Here is a 21,953-nt window from a genome sequence, read left to right on the forward strand (position 1 = left end):
TCTATTTTAGAGATGAACTGGGAACCTTGTCCCTATAGATGCAGATTGGCACTTGACAGTGAGTTTTCTAATTGAAAAGATGCAATGCCCTTCATTACTTCTCATAAACTTCTGCTTCATCACTGATTTGGAGTGAACTCTCTGTGTATCACTCCTTTCTGGATGGGGTATTTTAATTTAAAAGAAAATGTACAAATCCCTATGAATTATGATAGATACAATAAAATGGTAAATATAAAATTAAAGATTTTATTTTATATTTATATAAAATAATATGGTACTTAAAGTATAGCATTTAAAGAAAGCACAGGTTGCCATGCTTTATGATGCATCATAGAATATATACATGTATTCGAAGACAAATTATACAGAAAAATTTGAAGAAACCACTTTCCTTCTAGCCCAGGGTAGAAAGGGCCCTTGGCTAGAAATAATAAACACTGCTATCTATTGAGTATTTTCTAGTTGGTAGGCACTGCTCTAAGCAATTTATACGTGTTGACTCCTTTGATCCTCACAATAACTCTATTATAGTAGAGTCCACTGAAGCACCAAGAGATTAGGTAACTTGCTCAAGGGCTCACACTTATAAAAGGCAGAGCCTAGATTAACTCCAAGGAGTCCACTCTCAAGTCCACGTCCTTAACCACTACTTTGCCTCTCTCCGAAGACTCCAGTGATTCCCAGCTCTGCATCCTTAATGGCCTTATGCTTTTTGAATGTCACCTGCTTACGCAGACTTTTCGGCTTTTACTAAAAGGGGTGATATATAGACTGATTTCTGCGCAGTATAAATACAAAAAACAAATTAAAATGTTTGGCATACTGTTAACAAGTTAAAACACAATGCAAAAGACGAGTTTCTATCAGCATTACAAAAAAAAAATTCCTAATCATTTTATGCTGTTCATAATGAAAGCCCAGAGTAATGACTGTAGACTTTATACTTACAAATACTTCCCACACTTACTCATCTATCATTCATTCAAGTAATAAAAGAAGAGAACTTATTATGAGTCAGTCTTTTTAAGTGTTGAAAATATAGTGATGAACAAGGTAGTAAAAGTCCCTTCTCTCATGGAGCTTTCGAGAAGTTTGGGTAGGAGAGGAGGGCTTTGCAGAAAATAATCAACATTTTAGGAGATGTATTGTTCCAAGATGATGCTGATTAAATTATTCCAAAAGAAGCATAATTTTTTATACTTAATACCATGAAAATCAGTTGAACTGGAGAAAAATTTTATGAAATTCTTTTCAAAATTAAAACCATATCATGTTAGAAAGCAGAGTAATTTTGTAACGTGGAAAAATGTTTTAAAGCTGCTACATCTCAAACCACTATTGATGAAAGTTTTGACACCCTAGAAAAAGATTCTTAACAATAAAACTAAGACTGAATACTGCATGATATCAGTGTGTAATTCTTTCTATTTTAGTGTTGGGTTAAAAGCTAATACTTGAGAACTAAGATTCTGAGCCTTACTATAAACCAAGGATAGCAGTAACCAAGAAAAAACTTTCGGTTTCCTGTTTCTGGAGGAAGCAGGCAACAGGCAACAGAATTAGCCAAATTTTCAATTAAGCATTTTGTCAATCCCTGAGAACAAAATATTAGATTCAACTAATCTTAATAATTAGCCAGGAAAACAACAGAACTTCCATCAAGTAAGATAAATAGGGTTTGTAATACCAGCAGATCTATTTTACTGCAAGATCAATAAGCCAAGATGTAAATCTAAGCCTAGTCTTTGTTTTTATTTTATAGTTGTCAACTTAGTTAGATAGTGCCCCAAAACCAATGTGACCAGAAAAGGAAGGAAGCTAAGTAGAAGCCATACTCCAAGATAAATTGCAAGATGTTAGTAATCTTTTAAATATTAATATCTTGCTAAGAGATATCCTACATGGTAAGTGAGCCTGTCCTCATAGCTCCTCATGGGCTTCCTTACTGTAGTTTATTTATGATGCATTTCCATATTAATGTATGCATTTTTCTAGATACCCCATCACTAACTTCTTAACACCAAAATCTAATGAACAAGGTTAAGTGATGAATTTCTCAATTTTAATATGAAATCTTAAAACCAACTCATTTAAAACCACCCCTAAATATCACCATCAGCCATTATCTGAACTGGATTAGCTGAGTCAACTGCTTCCAGGATCATCAATTCTCATATCTACCATTTTCCTGTTTCTGTCCCCCAAATATGACTGAAGTTAATTCCTTAATTTGGTATCTCAGAGTCTTGCGCTTTTCCTGATATTGGCCTGTCTGCATTTGGACTAGAATACCAATGTCCTCAGAGTATAACTGGTGCCTTTTTATTCACCCAATCGTTGCATTATCATCTTATACTGGGGCTGACATAAAATAAGTGTTCAATAAATCCTTATTTCATTAAGGAAATAAAACAATAAATACATATTCCTAGTAGTCTGATGTGTTATTAGTGATTAATAGTTTGAAAAAGTGAATTCTATCTAGTAAGATGAGTTAGAGATTTCAGAACAGGAAGAAGTACATTTGAAATGTTAAGAGTTGTATTCTGTTATTTTTATGGTTTTACATTCACATGATGTATGGAATGCTGCTTAATTAATTAAAATACTTTCATCTTTAAAGGTCCAAAATCCCAATCAAGATAATACTTGTAAGAAAACTTAAGATTGCTGTTGGCACTAACAATTATTCCCTCTTTGTCCCCGCCCCTCCCACCATCACACATATACACACACACCAAAAACTTGGCATTCAAAACACACAACAAAAACGTGGAGTTCACAATTTCCAACTAATTCATCACTACTAAAAGTTTTAGGAGGAAGCTTTTCAGAGATGGAGCATGTAGAAACTTTCCTCCTTGTCTTTTAATCAAAGGAAGGATTCATTTCTGAAAGCTGTCCATCTGGTTCCTTTCATGAGCTCTAAATTTACATGATAAAAAGGCAGAAATATAATTAATATATTTTTCAATAAGAGACAGTTTTAGGCATGTACTTCAGCAATGAATTGTGAAAGATCTGACACATCTAATTTTGAAATAGATGTTTCCACCCTGAGAAGGATGAAGACGAAGGCAGGGCCTGCAGCCTTTTGCTTATGTGAAGATCTTTTTAGTGATCTATAGCTGCAATCCATGAGAGGGTAGTTTCAGTTTTGCTCTTGAAACATGTATCAAGCCCTATTTCCAACATAGTCTTTCCTGTCTCACATTTCACTGATTCTAAATCAGTGAAGGAGCTATGTCTTCTGGCAAGATTACTGCATTTGAATCTCTTCTCTTTCAAATCCAATCTGCAATTGCTAAACCTGGCAATCTGCATTTTAAGAAAAAAAATGGTAGTGACTGTCATAATTTTATGCCATTAATATTCTCAAGAAGTGAAATGACTAGCAAGGAGCCTACTATAGTACAGAGAAAATACGTGAGAGAAGCCCATAGTATATTTTCAAAAGTGAAAAGACCAGGAGGAAGCAGGATATGGTTGCCAGTCTTTGAAGGTTAAATACATTGATTTCACTGCAGAAGTTCAGTCACAACAACATCAGCATATGACTGACACATACAAAAAGAGAAAGAAATGTATAGTTGCTGAGTAATATACAGGAAACTTGAGACCTCTGAGTCATAAATACCAGATTTACTAATAACTGTTGCAAGGCAAACCACTTAATTTCTGTCAGCATTTTCTATAAAATATTAGACATGGGTTGAATCTACCTAATGAAATTCTTGTAATTAGTGCCTAAATTGGCACTAGGAATGATATTACAGGAATGAGGTTTATAGTTTGTGGGTTTGTTCTTGTACCTTTTTCATTGATAACAGATGCCTATAAGTTGAAAATTAATTATTCTTACTGTATAGGCCTTCAAGATGTTGTCCAACAGGGGTGGCCAGGATGCTGAGAGTTTCAGAGAAGTGTATTAGGATAAGATTCTGTTAGAAGCTTTCACAAATACACATAAAAAAACATAATGAGGCCAGGTGCCGTGGCTCAAGCCTGTAATCCCAGCACTTTGGGAGGCCGAGGTGGGTAAATCACGAGGTCAGGAGATGGAGACCATCCTGGCTAACATGGTGAAACCTTGTCTCTATTAAAAACACAAAAAATTGGCCGGGTGTGGTGGCACATGCCTGTAATCCCAGCTACTCGACAGACTGAGGCAGGAGAATCACTTGAACCCGGGAGGTGGAGGTTGCAGAGGGCCAAGATCACGTCACTGCACTCCAGCCTGGGTGACAGAGCAAGACTCCATCTCAAAACAAACAAACAAACCAACAAACAAATAAAATAATGAACCAGATTCTTCTTCACTAGTTAATATGAGTTGGTAGAAAAGGTTTGAAAACAAGCATTGTTGTTAGAATATATTTATGGAAGTAAGAGAGAAGTCACTTATGCCTGCATATCCATGCCAACTGCATATTTTGAGTAATGACAAGTTATTGTCTCGTATGGCTTAGAAGGCACAGTCTAAACTTCCTAGGCTGCCATGTCCAGAGAATACAGCCTGGTATGGCAAGATAATTTACTTTTGAATATATGCTGCAGTTCATCCAGGAAACACAGACATTCATGGAAATTTGAACTCAGTTAACTCTTGACTGAAGGTAGGGAAACCTTATAATGTATAAGAAAAGAAGACATTCTAAACAGAAACTAATCATAACTCTTAGTATAGTCATTCTATCAAAGAACCAGAAGTTTTCGCCTAGAATTTTTTTAGTGGGTCTTTCTTTCTTTCTTTCTTTCTTTCTTTCTTTCTTTCTTTCTTTCTTTCTTTCTTTCTTTCTTTCTTTCTTTCTTTCTTTCTTTCTTTCTTTCTTTCTTCCTTCCTTCCTTCCTTCCTTCCTTCCTTCCTTCCTTCCTTCCTTCCTTCCTTCCTTCCTTCCTTCCTTCCTTCCTTCCTTTCTTCCTTTCTCTTTTTCTTTCTTTTTCTTTCTTTCTTTCTTTCTTTCTTTCTTTCTTTCTTTCTTTCTTTCTTTCTTTCTTTCTTCTTTCTTTCTTTCTTGACAAATCAGAAGCAGATTGACCTGTGTATTCACATCAACCCCCTTTCAATATGTGAATAGTTTTTGTTTTGAGTGCCTAACTCAATTTTCCCCATAACTTTCCAGTCATAAGCAATACTTTAAATTAGTGCCTGAAAACCATATTCCTCACTCATTTTATACATGTTAAATTGAATCTCCAAGAAGGGGATTGGGAATCTTTATTTTATTTTATTTTATTTTATTTTATTTATTTATTTATTTTGAGATGGAGGTTTGCTTTTGTCACCCAGGCTGGAGTGCCACGCCCGATGTCGGCTCACTGCAACCTCTACCTCCTGGGTTCAAGCAATTCTCTTTCCTCAGCCTTCCCAGTAACTGGAACTACAGGTGCATGCCACCATTCCCAGCTAACTTTTTGTATTTTTAGTAGAGACAGGGTTTCACTATGTTGGCCAGGCTGGTCTTGAACTCCTGACCTCAGGTGATCCACCTACCTCAGCCTCCGAAAGTGCTGGGATTACAGGCACAAGCTACAGTGCCCAACTGGGAATCTGTATATTTTAAAATAAAAATCCCAAATGTGATTCTGAGACAAGTTAGGGAAACAAAATCCCAAATTATTGCCTTTTTCTAATACCTGTGAGCAGTCAGAATTCCACATACTGGACAAATACATTTATTCTTCTGTGTGTTTTATACTGAAGGCAATGTAGGGGCTAATACTTTGACGGTGACAGTAAGTGACAGTATATGTTAATAATCATGTTGTTGAATACTAACATAATTTAGGTTAAAAATTCTGAATAAGCAAACTATTTGTGCAATTTATGAGAAAAATGATTTGTCCTTCTTTGGACTCACTATGTAATTTTTAGCAAATGTTCTGAGTGACTTGCATTTCTCTGGTCAACCAAATTACATGAAAAATGTCAAATCGGATCGGTGATCTGTCATCACATTTTAATAACTCTTAGGCACTTATGGGACATTTTTATAATCTTGTGTTAATTACTAACTGCCCTATTTGTGGGAGAAAAATAACTAAGAGAATGAAGACTAGGAATTAGTTTTGGCACTTAGTCAATAAGTTTGATATTTGATGCTATTTGTCCTTATGTTGCTAAATACATTTATTCACACACCATTACAAGGTAAACAAACAAAACCAAAAAAAGGTGAGAAGGTGGAATTTAATCTTTTAATAATCTAGTTCCCAAACAAAAGTTTGTAATATAAAAGTGTCAGCTATATTTTCTTCTAAAAATTTCCACAATGTCACCTACCACATGATGAAATTATCTATTAATTAAATCACTGATTGGTGATTCGGTGAATAATTGAAAATCTACTGTGGGTTAAGAGCTGGAGAAAATAAGTCAGACTCAGCTCTTACCTTCCTTCCTGGAGTTCATAGTCAGGATGGAGACAGGTGGTGGATGGGGTTTATTACAGATTTGCAAAGTTCTGAAGCAAGGAAGAAAGTGATGCTTTTACAAAACTACTTCCAGGGCCATGAATACAGTTGCAGGTGCAGGAGGGAACATAGTCTTGAGGCTGACCTACCTCCCCGATTTCATTTAGGGCATACTCTTCCTTGGAATGTGCATTTCTGTACATCACACATTTTATGGAAGTCCCAGTTTTCTAGGTCTTTTGTTACCAGGACAATCAGACTTACCATGCAGTGCCCATCCCCCAGCCTAATGTCTTCAGCTTCTACAATGCTCTGATCCCAAAGACTCCAATCTATAGTAGTCTAGGCTCTTCAGGCCTAGCTTCATGAACATACGACCTGCCCTGCATAGACAGGTCAGTGCTTAGTTTAATGCTTCACTGCCACCATCTTGAAATTTTAAATAATTTTTAAACAAGGGGTATCACATTTTCATTTTGCGTTGGACCCTGATAATTTTCTAAAAGTCCCAATTACCTACCCTGTAACTGATACATTAGGTTCTTGAGATTTGAGGGATTCATTCTGGCCTTCAATTGTTAATTAAAAATTAACAATTCCTAATTCAACTCTTCAAACAGTGGTGCATTTATTTTTATTTTTATTTTTATTTATTTATTTTTTTTGAGACGGAGTCTCGCTCTGTCACCCAGGCTGGAGTGCAGTGGCCGGATCTCAGCTCACTGCAAGCTCCGCCTCCCGGGTTTACGCCATTCTCCTGCCTCAGCCTCCCTAGTAGCTGGGACTACAGGCGCCCGCCACCACGCCCGGCTAGTTTTTTGTATTTTTTTAGTAGAGACAGGGTTTCACCGTGTTAGCCAGGATGGTCTCAATCTCCTGACCTCGTGATCCACCCGTCTTGGCCTCCCAAAGTGCTGGGATTACAGGCTTGAGCCAACAGTGGTGCATTTTTAAAAGATCTTAGAAATTTTACCTTCTCAGAGAGGTTTTACTCAATTACCATTTTTAAAATTCCATCTACTCAGTCACTTTCATTCACGTTATTGCTTACTATCACTAATGCATCTAGAATAATATTGAACTATTTTGCTTTTTTAAATTTATTTCTCTGCTATAACTATGCTTCATGAAGGGAAGGACCTTATTTAGTCTTTTTCACTACTTTGTTTCCATGCCTTACAGTGTGAGCCAATATTTATTGATTAAGTAAATGAATATATGAAGTTCAGTGAATCTGAATGCTAGGAAACATGAGAGTGAGTGAGACGAGATAAAGCTGTCAAAGTTAGGAAGAACACAAATAAGGACTGTTTGTCCTTAGCCTCTCAAAGAGGGAATATATAAATTGGAGTGATATTTTTTCAATGTTAGAAAGCTTGAAATTGCATTTTTGTTTAAAACTTCCTTTCCTGATACAAATCTATTTTTCATTATAAATCATCATATATCCTGGTACTTTATATAGAGGAAAAAAGTAAGGGTAATTGATACTTTAAGCTTTTTGGACTTCAGAATATTTTAATACTCTCCTTAAATGTGCAACAAACACTATCTTTTGAATATGAGAATAAAATAGACCAATTATCCTGAGTTTGGTGCTACTTAAAAAATATGGCTGCCATTTTGGTAGTATTTCTACCCTTTTCTCAGGAAATATAAAAAGGAAGAAGAAATAATATCTAAATTAAAATCTCAAAGGTCATCGTGTGTATCACCAAATTTCCACGTCATTGAGCACATGATAGTAACTGTAGTCCAAAATTACACTATTTTTTCTTGTGAACATCTTTTCTTTCTTGGGCATGTATTCTTTTCTCTGAAAAAAATTATATATTCAGTTAAAATGATCTTATAATCAAGTGAGTAGGCGTATAGAAATGTCAAATAGGAATGATAATATTTCCCACCTACTTGCCTTCACAGGGTGCTATGAGAATTGATATGAAAATGTCTTTGAAGTGTTTTGAATTCCTTGGAAGAAAGATATAATATAAATACAGAGTTGTATTTTTGAAAGTATGATTCCAATGGTCCCTCTGATAAGTCCTGTCACTTTTGAGCTAGAAGAGTTATAGTCACTTTCTTGTCCTAACTGCTCCCCACGGACTTGAAGCCCAGAGAAGTGATCTTTTTGCATTCCACTGTGATACCTTTTATTTTTCAAGCAAGAGTTGACATTGATTCAGTGGATACTTAGCATTGATTTCGTAGGTTTGGACATTAAAGATGCTGTACTGACATCTCAATGTATTAGTTGGCTAAGGCTGTCATAACAAAATACCACAGACCAGGTGGCTTAAACAGCAGAACTTTATTTTCTCACAATTCTAGATACTAAAAGTGTGAAAACAAAGTAACAGTATGTGCGGTTTCTCTGAGGCCTCTCCCCTTGGCTTGTAGATGGCCATCTTCTCCCTGTTTTTTCATGTGATCTTCCCTTTATATCTCTGTGTCCTAGTTTTCTTTGGAAAATTAATCCTGTTGGATTAAGGCTCACCCTAATGACCTCATTTAAACCTGATTACCTATTTAAAGACCACATCTCCAAATACAGTGGCATTCTGATGTACTCAGGGTTAGAACTTCAAAATATAAACTTGGCGACAGTGCAATTCAGTCCATAGCACTGGGTTTGGGCCTAACATGGGTTAGGGCTTAGCATGAAGCATGGGCTGAGCCTAGCATAATGTTGCTTATGAGTTATTCTATATACCCAAACTTACAGCCTTTTAATGTTTCCCATTCTTGGAATAAAATGTAAACCCCTTCCTACAACCCACGTGGACCTGTATCTCTGGCTTTGGTCATGTGCCATTCTCCCTTCCACTCACTTTTTTTCCAGACATACTGTCCTCCTTTTAAGTTCTCAAACAAATGCAGCCCTTTCTCTCAGGATCTTTGCAATTGCCTTTGTCAGGTAGGTTCTTTTCTTTCTTTCTTTCTTTCTCTTTCTTTCTTTCTTTCTTTCTTTCTTTCTTTCTTTCTTTCTTTCTTTCTTTCTTTCTTTCTTTCTTTCTTTCTTTCTTTCTTTCTTTCTTTCTTTCTTTCTTTCTTTCTTTTTCTTTCTTTCTTTCTTTCTTTCTTTCTTTCTTTCTTTCTTTCTTTCTTTCTTTCTTTCTTTCTTTTACTTTATTTTGAGACAGGGTCTCACTCTGCGTTGCCAGGCTGGAGTGCAGTGGTACGATCTCAGCTTCCTGCAACTTTCACCTCCTGGGTTCAAGCAATTCTCCTGCCTCAGCCTCCTGAGTAGCTGGGACTACAGGTGCGTGCCACCATGCCCAACTAATTTTTGTAGTTTTAGTAGAGATACAGTTTCACCATGTTGGCCAGGATGGTCTGGATCTCTTGACCTCGTGATCTGCCTGCCTCAGTCTCCCAAAGTGCTGGGATTACAGGTATCAGCCACTGCGCCAGCAGGCAGGTTCTTTGCTAAGCGCTTCATATCACCTCCCCTCAGGTCTTAGCTTAATGTTATCTTCACAAAGTGGTCTTCTTGGCCACATTATGTCAATCAGTCCTAGTAATATTTATCACCTTTTTCTGTTCATTTCCCAAATAATCTATGAGAGAAAAGAAAGCAGTAGCTTTTGATGCTTAAGAACTGCTATGACACTCAAACCTAAGCCTCAATATTATTATTAGAATATTATTAACATAAACTGATCTGACTCTTATAGCTAAGCCATGTTGTTCTGCTGTTGAACATAAAAATCTCACAGAGCATTCCCATCTGAGCAAATGGATCACTGGGTAATCCACAAAACAACCACCAATCCCCTTTCTTACTGAGTGGCTACTACTTTTCTAACCAGTTACAGTTTTAACCCTGCTCTAATCTGCCCTTTCTGCAGATAAGATTTATTGAGATATTCAAGGGCATAAAATCACCCCTGCTCTATGACAGAACTCAATCTAGAGCGATCTTGTTCCCTTAACCTCTTCCCAGTGTTACCCAACCAGAGCACGAATCCCTTAATAGTTTTCCTCTAATGTGCTCTCATGGAGATGCACTACACTTCCCTAAGACATATGCTCTCCCTCCCTGCAACAAGTAATACACACAACGTGCTCACCTGAAGGTGTTCCTGGTAATCTTGGGTTGAGTTAATTATAGTCTAGGTTGCTTATTTGGAAGGGTAAGCCACCTGAGGGAAAGACCTAGGCTTTCTTCCTCAGTTTTTCATTGCTAGAAGCTTTCACAACTTTCACTGTGCCAGGCATACATCAGGACCTCAGTAAATATTTGATAAATGAATGAATCAATTAATGCCAGAATATTTGTGACTTTAGTTTATATCCCCTTCAGTGCCTCTTATTATAAATGTTAGGCTTTTCCGGTAATATAATTGTACTATGAGGGGCAGCATATTTCTTGATAAGGGACTGACATATTGTAAATGGTGTACGAGGAAGTTTTTTCCTGCTGCTGGAGAAATAACTGGTTCTACAGAAAAGAAAATAAAGATTATGGTGTTAGGTAATGAAAATGAGATTTTGGATGGATGCTAGGGTAAAGTAAGCACATGGCCTATTTGAGAAATTGCACTACTGTGTCTTGAGCACATATTGGTTATAAGGAGCCAATATAATACGTTAGATAAAATAACTACAAGATTGTGAGTGTCCAGAGTTATCATTATATTTCTCGTTGTTCTGATTCAATATTCACTGTTTGTACCTGTGATGGAAATCTACAAAAAATGTTGACTGCTTTCCTAGTCAATGTAAACTTATATTGTAGAAATGGCGTGTATCTATTCTTTTTAAAGTCATTTTTAAGTGAGATAAGTAGATGAATAGTCCATATTAGATCTCTACACTTTAAGTTATTATATGAAAACATTTGGTAATTTATGTGTCATGCAGTTTTTGGTTTTCAAAATTGTTTGCTTTCAAAACACTAAATTATAGACAATTCATGAAAACAAGTCAACACAAAACACTTACACTGAATTTAAAAATCTTATTAGGAAAGAAACTATATCCTATCAAGTATGAAATATTATATTAATAGAAAAATATTTAATTTTACAAATATTTTTGAGAGCTAAGTTTTTGTAAGATAATGTACAACATGGGAATAACAGAGATAGAGGACACTTAATCTCTGTTTTGTATCTAATTTACAGGGGCAATCCATATAGTAAATTCTAATTCTAAATTTTAAATTCTAGATCTATTGCTCCAATGCATTTAGGATAATCCTACAGAAAACAGATGTTGTGAATTTTATAATAGGATAATAATTTGCTCAAAAACTTAGAAATATTGGATTCAAAAATAATAAAAATTTGTATTGTTTTATCTAGAGTAATATAAAATGTTAATTTAAATTTCTGCAAGTAAAGATAATATGTATCCAGATGTTTTTAATTTCACATAACCTTTGTTTTGGACTTAGTGCAAAGCAAAACAAAATAAAAACAAATAATCAAAATAACAACCACAAAACCTCTGATGATTGAATTTAACAGTGTATAATTCTATATGAAAATTATTTCTGAAGAAGTAAACAGTAGTATATTTATGTTTTATAAGAATAAACATAGACTCACGTACGCAGTATCTACTTATAATCTGTTACGTTTTTAATTTATGAAATCAAATTTGTTTTAGTGACCAATAATTAAAACTGCTAAGAAATAATTACACTTCTCCTAATGCATATGTCTAGATGTTTCATTTCTAAATATGTAAGTTGAAAGCCAATGCTTCCTTTCTATGGTTTAAGCTTCTAGGGACTTTTCACCTTTTACCATGAGTTACTATATTTAATTTTATGTCTTAATGTCTTTTGAGCTGTGAGTTACACATTTAAATATCCCAAAATGTAAGCTTAAAATGCTTTGTTTCTATCAGATAGGTAACTTTATTTTATGGAGTGTGAACATTGCTAAATATTGACTTAATGTTACAATCACCACTGGGAAAAAAAGTGTAGAGTTTTTGTTGCTTTAATTAAAAAAACATATTGTTTTCAAGTTCCACTTTCATACGTGTGACACAGGAACAAAAGAAAGAAGAAAAAACCAATAGATATTATATTATTCCTTCATGGGACTAGAAAACAATCCACCACAAGAACTTGCTGTATCCCACTGTGAGTTCTCTCATTATAATTTTTTGTTTGTTTGTTTATATCTCTGCATGAAGCATCATGTACTCAAGTATATACTTGTCAAAAGAGTTTTTGTTTTTTTTTTTTGACTCAGATAATTTCTGAACTAGTTAGTTTTTTGGTTCTCAACTATCTAAAAAAGTTATAGTAGAAAAGGGATTCTCGTGTGTCTTTCACCTAAAGAGGCAAGGTTAAGGCAGCATCAAGGGAATGCACCCGTGGGTGTTTCTGTCAGGAATTTATCTCAAATGGTGTTTGTAGTCTGTGAGTCATCTTGCTTTAAAACAAACACAAAGAGCTCCTTAATCTGAGGCGGACAAAAGAATGGTGACGGGAGAGCTTTAGAGATTTTTCTTCTGCGGGTCTCCAAAGAAAGGCTATTTGCTTATTTTCACCAGAATATGAGATGAGAGTGGCTATAGTAAAGAAGGTTTATTTTCTCTTTTTAAAGAGTTAAACATGGGACACTCATGTCCCAAATCTGGGCAGAAAGAATCAGCTTTCCACTTGGCCATTTTCTTCTTCCAGACTTCCAGTGTTTGGAGGAAAGAACAACCAGTAGCCTTTATTTTTATGACCCATAGCTATTCTTAGAATTAAAAAGGAAAAAGCCTGTAGAGTAACCTATTTAATCCAATTTAAAAGTGTTTGGTTCAGAAATTTTTATGGAAGGTGATATTTTGAAGATTGGAATAGAATGGGATAATATTCTCATTTTGCCTCTGTCTACTAAATACGTGTTCTACCTACTAAGTCCCCCATTCTTTTATACTGTCAACGTTATTGGATGTGGGTTTCCCCCAAAAATAATAAAGGGATTCCTGAAGCACAGCCAATTAACCACTAGGGTCTTATAAGATAGTCCTTGTTAATGCTTATATTTATGATTTTTTAAAAAAGACCAGATTCTTGCTAAATAACATTTTTATCTTAAACATTCCACAGTTCATGAATATTCTTCCCAAAATTACTTCATCTATGTTACTTGTATTAGCTCTGGTAAATCTTCTACTTTTACTTTTTTTTTTTTTCATTTCAACAGGATTGTACTTGATACTTTCTACCATGATTTACACATAAATATATTTCTGAAATTAATAAGTAATCTCCTTGAGATACAGTTCTCTGAATTGTATCACGAACATTTACACATTCTTTTCAGTATTTATATAAGTTCTAAAAGCAAGAATATATAAAGAAATTTGTTTGTCTTTTACTTCATCTAATACTTTATAAAGATGCTATTTGACAACCATACAGCAAGTCAAGTTTTCTGCACAAAATTAGTCAAAGTTTCTGGAGTTCTGCATAGGTCTCACACAGACATTTTCTGACATAGATATTGAATTTTATCAGAAAAGGTATTAGAATGTCTCAAATTGAACCACTGGTAAAATTATTTTAAACAAAAACAACAACCATGTTCCCCAAATGCTTTCAGACAAAGGCGAAGTATTCTGGAAACATCAACTTAAAAAATGGTGGGCTCCCTCAGGTATCAGAAGACGGAGCACTAGCACACAATGAACTCATCTTCTACATTTGGATGCATAATCATTAGGACTTACCAGTCTGTCAGTCTGTCATCTGTGTTTCTTCTTTTAGGTAAGCACTAGATAGCATACCATCAATAATGCATTGGAAACTGGAAACTTAATTGCATACTTACATTTGTAAAACTTAAGCTCACTCATCTATTTCCCCAACAAGTAATTTTCAGAACTGTGAAATCCCATTTCTTCCAATAAGCTACATGAATACTTTAGATAACATTAAAAATATTTTAAATTCCATTCCTGTTCAAAATATGTATCTGTATATGTCACTAAACTGGCATTTCCCAAACATGTCTCATCATCAGAATTATATGGGAAAGTAGAAAGAAGGAGAAAGGAAAGGGAAGGAAAGGTAGAGGAGAGGGGAGGGGAGGGGAGGGGGAGGAAAGGAAGGAAAGGGAAAAAGGAAAAGAGAGAAAGAAAGAAAAAGAGAAAAAGAAGAGAAGGAAAGGCAGAAAAATCTTTCAGTAGATATTCGGATTCTATAAATCTGGATTGGAATTTAGGAAACTATTTAAGTATCCTAGTTTATTCAAATTCTTGTGCATGTTTGGGACAACTATACTAGATTTATTTATTGATCTTCACTCATATTTATATGAGTGAATATTTATAAATAAGTATTTATAAATACTTATTTAAAGCTAATTTTCACTTAATGTTTTTTGATAGCATTTTCTATTATACATGATAATTTCTACTAGAAAATGAATCACTGCTGACTATAGCTTTTATTACTTTGTGTTCTTCTTACTATCATGGTCAGCTACTTACACACAGAAATTCCAATGACATTTAGTTGGCAGATTTATTAGCTACTTCCTATCCTTGGCTCCTCTTCTTCCCTTGTCCATTATTTGTGGTTCCTCAAGGTATTTGACCTATTTGGTCTTCTGCTACATTACCTCAGTCTAAGATGTTATCTGCCTGCTTATGTTTAATAATCATTTATCAATTCATATCTCTTAAGTCTGAATCTTGATCTTGAACATCTTCATGCTCCCTGCAATTTTATATAACTCCAAATCCAAAGTACAATGTATGTAAATTCAACAAGTGCTCAACAAATATCGAATTTATTAAACATTGAAAAATGTTTATATTTTTGTCCATATCTAGCATAGAAGTTGTCTCATGTAAATTTATAAAAGAAATGATTCTGAATTCTAGAGACACCAAGGTATCTATCACTGTAAGGCACTGAAGCAATCTTTACTAAGCTAGGAGTACAGAAGAAAATGATGGAGTAACACAAGCTAGAAAAATGAAGACATAGGGTGTGAATTTGAATCCTGGTTTTGTCATGTAGTACATGAATTCAAGCTATCAATTTATCTAAACCTCAGTTTTCTTATTTTATTTAAAAATAAAATTACATATTTTATTGAAAAAGAAGATAATAATGGCATACAGGGTTGTTGGAAGATTAGCCAGATTCTTATGTTGACTGAGCATAAAGAACTGCAAAATGATATTTAATATTATTGTTGATGTTGTTATTATTACTCTATTTTTCTTGCAAGGAATCTGATTTTAACAGAATAAATATCTGCTTATGCTTTGAGTACACTAAGCATACAGGATAAAGTTGAATTAAGTCTCTTGAAACCAGCTTGTTTTGCAATGGGACTGACTGATCCTACACTCTTTATAGCTCTTGACTATTTTATCTGAGTAACTATATAATCATTTCTACTGGTTTTTGGAGAAAGACTAACAACTTGGATTTAGTGGATTATACAAGAATACATGCAAGGAGGAAGAAAAAGATATTTTCACATTTTAAAGCTTTCATTGAGAAAAGGAAGGCCACAAAATCAAAGTGAAAGCCATCCAAAAGGCAGTAGTTATCTCCCCTTTATAAAAACACACCTGGAGGAAAAGTATATCCTTGAAATTTAAGAGTTGGTTGCATCCTAAGTAGTATTAGGCTGTGTCAGTACTCTACAAGGTGTTTGCCCAAGGACATTTTGCCCTCCCTTCCATGATTTTCACAGGCTTCTGATGTACTTTTGAAAAATCAAAGTTCTGTTCAGTATTTGATATTTGTAGCTGACTCTGTGTAAAAGATAAGGAGAAACCATTAGACTGGTTTCCACTCCCTTATAGTTTTACAACATTCTGTTTTGAAGAGTGATCATGCTATGCAGAATATATTGTTGTCTTAGTTTTGCTAAATACATTTCCAGAAGGTTGAGACATTTTCAGTCTTCCTCACTTCCCAGCCCACTTTCACATGTTGTCTTATATCACCTGCCATGTGCTCTTCTGAGATTTATAGAGGTACATGAGGTAGATTAAATTAAGAGTAATTTAAATCAGTCCTAGAAATGGCCTAAGGAAATTAAGGATAAACCTCTAGAATTTGTTTCGTTTTGTTTCTTTAAAGAGACTGGGTCTCACCATGCCGTGTGGGCTGACCTTGAACTCCTGGACTCCAGCAATCCTCCTGCATCAGCCACCTGTGCGCCAACTCAACCAGCCTATAATTCATTGATTTTTGGCTGCCTTGGCAATGTCTCAGAAATGAAAATCAGAACTAGATTCTAGTATCCATACTCTCAGTGTATGTTATACATTTTTTTTCTTTCATGTTGATGTTTTGAGTGTATTACCCATCTGTCCATAGGTGCTGCCTTTTCTAATTATTATTTTTTTCCATTTCAATGTGTAGAATACAATCTCCCTGCTACAAAAGTTGTATAATATATTTTATTAATCCTGAGGAAGATAATCAGGAAGGTAGAAACAAATGCCAGTAGAGTAATGGTTTCTTCGGCAAAGAGGATTACTAATGATAAATTTCTTTTCTAGGGGACACTTAACAGAAATGAAAATGTGAGTATGTCTGCCAAGATATCAGAAACGCTGAAGGAGCAGATAAAGGGATGTCTATTAGCCTCAGAATCAGCCCAAGTATTGTCACTCTGGTCATTTCAACAGAGAGTTGGCATGGGAAGAGAGGAGTAGGATTGGAGGTGGATGATACATATGTTTTGAGAAATGGTAAAGTAGATAAGAGGAAAAGTCCATCAAGGATGAAAACTCATACTCCACTACAGCAAGTGACCCTGAAATTTCAATCAAATTTGCCTTTAGTTTCTCTTCCAAATGCCCACAGAACCACTGTCAAACAATGTAACCAACCAAACAAAAGCATTTCTGCCCATCTACTTGAGGATGCCCTGAACTTTATTATGGGGGAACCGAATAAATTGTGGGTCCAAGCCCAGCTCTGATGGCTCCAAGGCCTTGGGAAGTCACATACCACATAGTTCTCAGTTTAATCAATCACTATAGAAGAAAATCCTTGAATAATGAGCCCAATCAGCATAATCCTTGAAAAATAACCAGATCATTCCCATGTTAATTGAGTAATAGGATTTTGAAAATAAAATAAGGATTATTCCTAGATGAATTAAGCCTTCAGGTAAAAAAGTGATTTGAACTAGAGACAAATTATTAGACTTCATGATTCTTTATGGCCTACCCTGTTTATCTCAACCAATCTGTGCTTAGAAATATTTTTGTTATACAACTGTAATTGCAAATAGTAACATTTTACATAACATCATTGTTTTGGCTTCTTGATTTTTGATACTGTTGATTTCTTATGGGTAATTTGTAAATCAAGATATCACTATACAGTAACACTAAAATCTCTATCACCAATCATAGGCCATCACAATAGAAATAAAATACAGATACTGATAGAGACAAATAAAATATAAGTGTAATATTTATTATTGACTGAAAATTTCTGTTTTCAAAGAATATGTTTCAAATTCACAGTTGAATTTGATGATAAATTCTTCCTTAAATGCCTCAGATACTACTTTTGATAAAAGGAGTGTGACTATTAATGGAGATGCTAGGTTGCTAAAAAATACAAATAATTTAATATCTTCTTGTATGGAACTAAAAGCTTGTATAAAAGACCGTAAGAATGAGCTGGAACTGTCAGGAAAGTTGATATATAAGTCTGTGTTTTAAAAATAAATTAAATATTTAAAAAATTCAATGATTTTAGGGCTTAACTGCATTCATAACTAATATTGTCACTGTTGCAGCTAAGTTTTAAAATTTACTTAACAATGCATGGTTGACCATAGCTTCTGCCCATTTAATGACACAAGAGGAATATCTTTTGACGTATTCTATTCTTCTACTTTTAAACAGAAGATAAAATGATAGGGAGGAGCTGGAAAGAGAAATATGTAAATAAGTTTCAGATTTTTTATTATTACTATGCCTATGAAATATTCAGAAAGAATTATATCAATATGTTTATTCTATTATTTAGGAACCACAATTAATATTTCTAAAATGTACTTTTTCTTATAATACATTTTCTAGTACATTGCCTTTTAATCTCAAAACTACATTTTATTTGTAAATCAAAATGGTGACAGAGCTTGCTTTTCTTTCATTGTGACAGTTCAGAAACTAGAAATTACCTGATGGGTCTGGTGACGAAGAGACAAAGAAGTCAATATGATCAAAGTTTCATTTCTTAAAGCTTGCTTTCCAGCTATGTATTCTGATTCCTCTAGTCAAAAGTTCATTTTATGGTTGTAGAGGGGTGGGCCATATCGTGGGTGGTCATTTGCTAAAGCAAGCTGTTTTGTGACAGGAGAGTATTTGCTATAGAAGAGTCAGTAGGTGAGGGAGATGGTTTCATTTATTGGCCTATTTGTAGTTTTCAATGGAAAAAGTGTGTAGGCAGTTGTTTAGTCTGCCCTAGGAAATGTAGAGTAATTAGAGACTTAAGGAAATTCTCATTGATGGTATTTGTGAGTATAAAGCAAGACAGAAAAGCCTCATGTCATTCCTTTTTCTATTTTGTTATTATTACTATTTACAGCTGTTGATACTGTCTTTAGGTCTCTGACAAAAGGTGGGCTCTTACAAGGATTGGAAAGTAGTATACCATAGGGGGCAATGTATTTTATACTTAGCAATAGCAATTCTACTTTGAGTTCTATGAGGAAAAAGGTTTAGGTATTGATCCAATGGACCAGTTAGCTTGTAGTTTTTGGAAGGAACTGAAAAAGCTAAATAGAGAATTCAGCTTTTGACTGCAGTAACTAAAATGTTGTTACCTGGAACCAGCTAATCTATTTTTTTTTCTTCTTCTTCTTCTTAACAGTGGATTCATTTAAGAAAAAACAACCCTCACAGAATCTCTATTTTACCTGGAGAATTAGTCATTGTGTTTTGCCTTTTGATGTACTGTTGCAATAAGGATCCACACATAGATTCTATTAAGCTTTGCTAATGTTCTATCAACTCTGGGACCTGCAGATTTAACCAATAGAGAGAATGCAGCTTTCACTGCCAAAATCAAGTTTTCCCTAAAGTACACATCAAACTTCCGTCTTCCACTCTAGGGCATTTCCTTTCCAGAAAAGATCCCCTAATAGGCATTAGACTAAAATAATAGCATAGCAGCTAAATGTATTGTTTCTTTACAAATGTTTCAATACAGAGACAAAGGGAGTGTGCTAATTTCCCTCCTTTTACTCTCACTTAAAAATTCATGTTAGCTGAGTACCTGGCAATCAGCATTCAATCAAACAACCAACAGAGAAATTATTTGTAAAATAAATGTGATCTAAACTGTCATTGTAAAAAGGCTGAAGTAGAATTCATTTTATGTAGACTTCAAGCAACTCAACTTAATTTCTGAAGCATGATTTTAATGGTGGCCTTTACTAAAATGCATATTTTAACAAGGCATATTTACAGTACATAATAAATGTTTAAATTAGATTAATTAGTATGTATAGTTGAGGCTTTCTTACTGTTTAGAATTATTTGCTTTGCTAAAGTAGTAAATCTAGATGAACTGAGCACTCAAATGATTCTAATAACAACACTTGGCATTTGTACAGTGCACTATATTTTCTAAGTACTTTATAATTACAGTATTAATTAGTTAAGTGACACAGTGATCTTGTGAAGAGGTCTGCATCATTATCTCCTTTTACAAATGAGGAAACTTTAAATGCAAAGGACACAGCAATTCACACAGCAAGTAAATCAGGTTAAGAGTAAAAAAGCTTTTGCTTGACTTGTGTATGTCTGGTGTTGCATTTAATCAAGAACAATTTATTTTGATGTCATATTCTCCTGGCTCAACATAGCTGGGTAATAACCCCATAGGTAGAGGTTTCATCCTATATATACACACACACATATATATATACACACACATACATATATATATATATATATTTTTTTTTTCAGAGAACTAGTAGATTGAAGAAGAAATAAAAAAGAGAAAGTTCTTTAGTTTCATTATAGTCTGTCTCCCATAATAAACTCTCATTGTATCCTCGAGTCTGAGTTGTTGAGCATGGTACCTTGATGGAGCATTGAGTAGCCTCCTGAAAGGGCTCTTGGTAACTTATCAGAAGGAAGCATAGGCTGTCTATTTCTGGAGCATTTCTAGTGTTTCCTGGCAGAAAAGGGGAAAAATAATAATTTTAAAGGCTAATGAGGCTTAAAAATTCACTGGAAATGTCAGAGGCATTTGAACCATAGCAACTCCATCTTGAATAGGAGCTAGGTAAAATAAGGTTGAAACCTACTGGGCTGCATTCCCAGACAGTTAGTGATTCTAAGTTACAGGATGAGATAGGAAGCCAACACAAGATACAGGTAATAAAGACCTTGCTGACAAAACGGTTTGCAGTAAATAACCCTGCTAAAATCCACCAAAACCAAGAGGCCACAAGAGTTATCTCTGGTCATCCTCACTGCTATCCTCCTACCAGTGCTATGACAGTTTACAGATGTCATGGCAACATCAGGAATTTACCCTATATGGTCTAAAAAGGGGAGACATGAATAATCTATCACTTGTTTAGCATATCATCAAGAAATAACCATAAAAATGGGCAAACAGCAGCCCTTGAGTCTGCTCTGTCTATGGAATAGCCATTCTTTTTTCTTTTATTCCTCTACTTTCTTAATCCACTTGCTTTTGCTCGACTCTCGCCCTGAATAATCTTTCTTGCACGAGATCCAAGAGCCCTCTCTTATTATGAAATAATTTTAGGTTATTTTAAGAAAACAACTTCAATAAGCATTAATTAAACACTTATTTATATTCTGGCTAGGTTTATGGACTCAGGTGACTTGTAGTTGAATAGTATATAAACGTGTAAACAAATCAGAGCAATATCCAACAAATGTTTATTAGGCACTTGCTAAATATCAGACATAGTTTTAGAAAATACAACAATAAACAAAACAGAAAAATTTCTGCCTTAGTGTAGTATATACTCTAGTGGGTAAATCAAAAATATAGGCACTGTGATACAAGAGGAAAGGAATACTAACAGGTAAGACGTGAAGGAAAAGGTGGTCAATATTTGTTATCTGAGAGATTTTGTCATCAGCAAAGGTTTAATGATGAAGTGGCACTTGAATTTAACATTGTATAATGAGTAATTTTTATTTGACAGCAAAAGAAAAAAACTTTAGGGTAGCCAAAGGGATTGGAGGATGTAAGGTGATTCAAGTGAGAAAGGGCTAAGTGTAGAGAAAACATACTAAGCAGAGAAAGTCTAGCAGACAAAGAGTTAGGCATAGAAAACAGTCAGGAGGCCTGCAAGTATTTGACAGAGCTAGAACTTAGGGTATATGGGCAGTTGGCTTTGAGAATTAGTAGAAAAACTACAAACCCACACAATCTGGAAAACTGGTAACACCTTAATTATGACTGTCCAGTACATTGGCAGAGAAGATAGCTAAGGTAGATGGTGCTGGCAACCAGTTGTCTCAGGGGTAAAGGAGAATGACAAAGAAAGAATAGGTGAGGTTAATACATTTTCTGTCTTATCTGACTTTACAAA

This window comes from Macaca thibetana, chromosome 6 (assembly GCF_024542745.1).
Source record: "Macaca thibetana thibetana isolate TM-01 chromosome 6, ASM2454274v1, whole genome shotgun sequence".
In the NCBI taxonomy this organism is placed as follows: Eukaryota; Metazoa; Chordata; class Mammalia; order Primates; family Cercopithecidae; genus Macaca; species Macaca thibetana.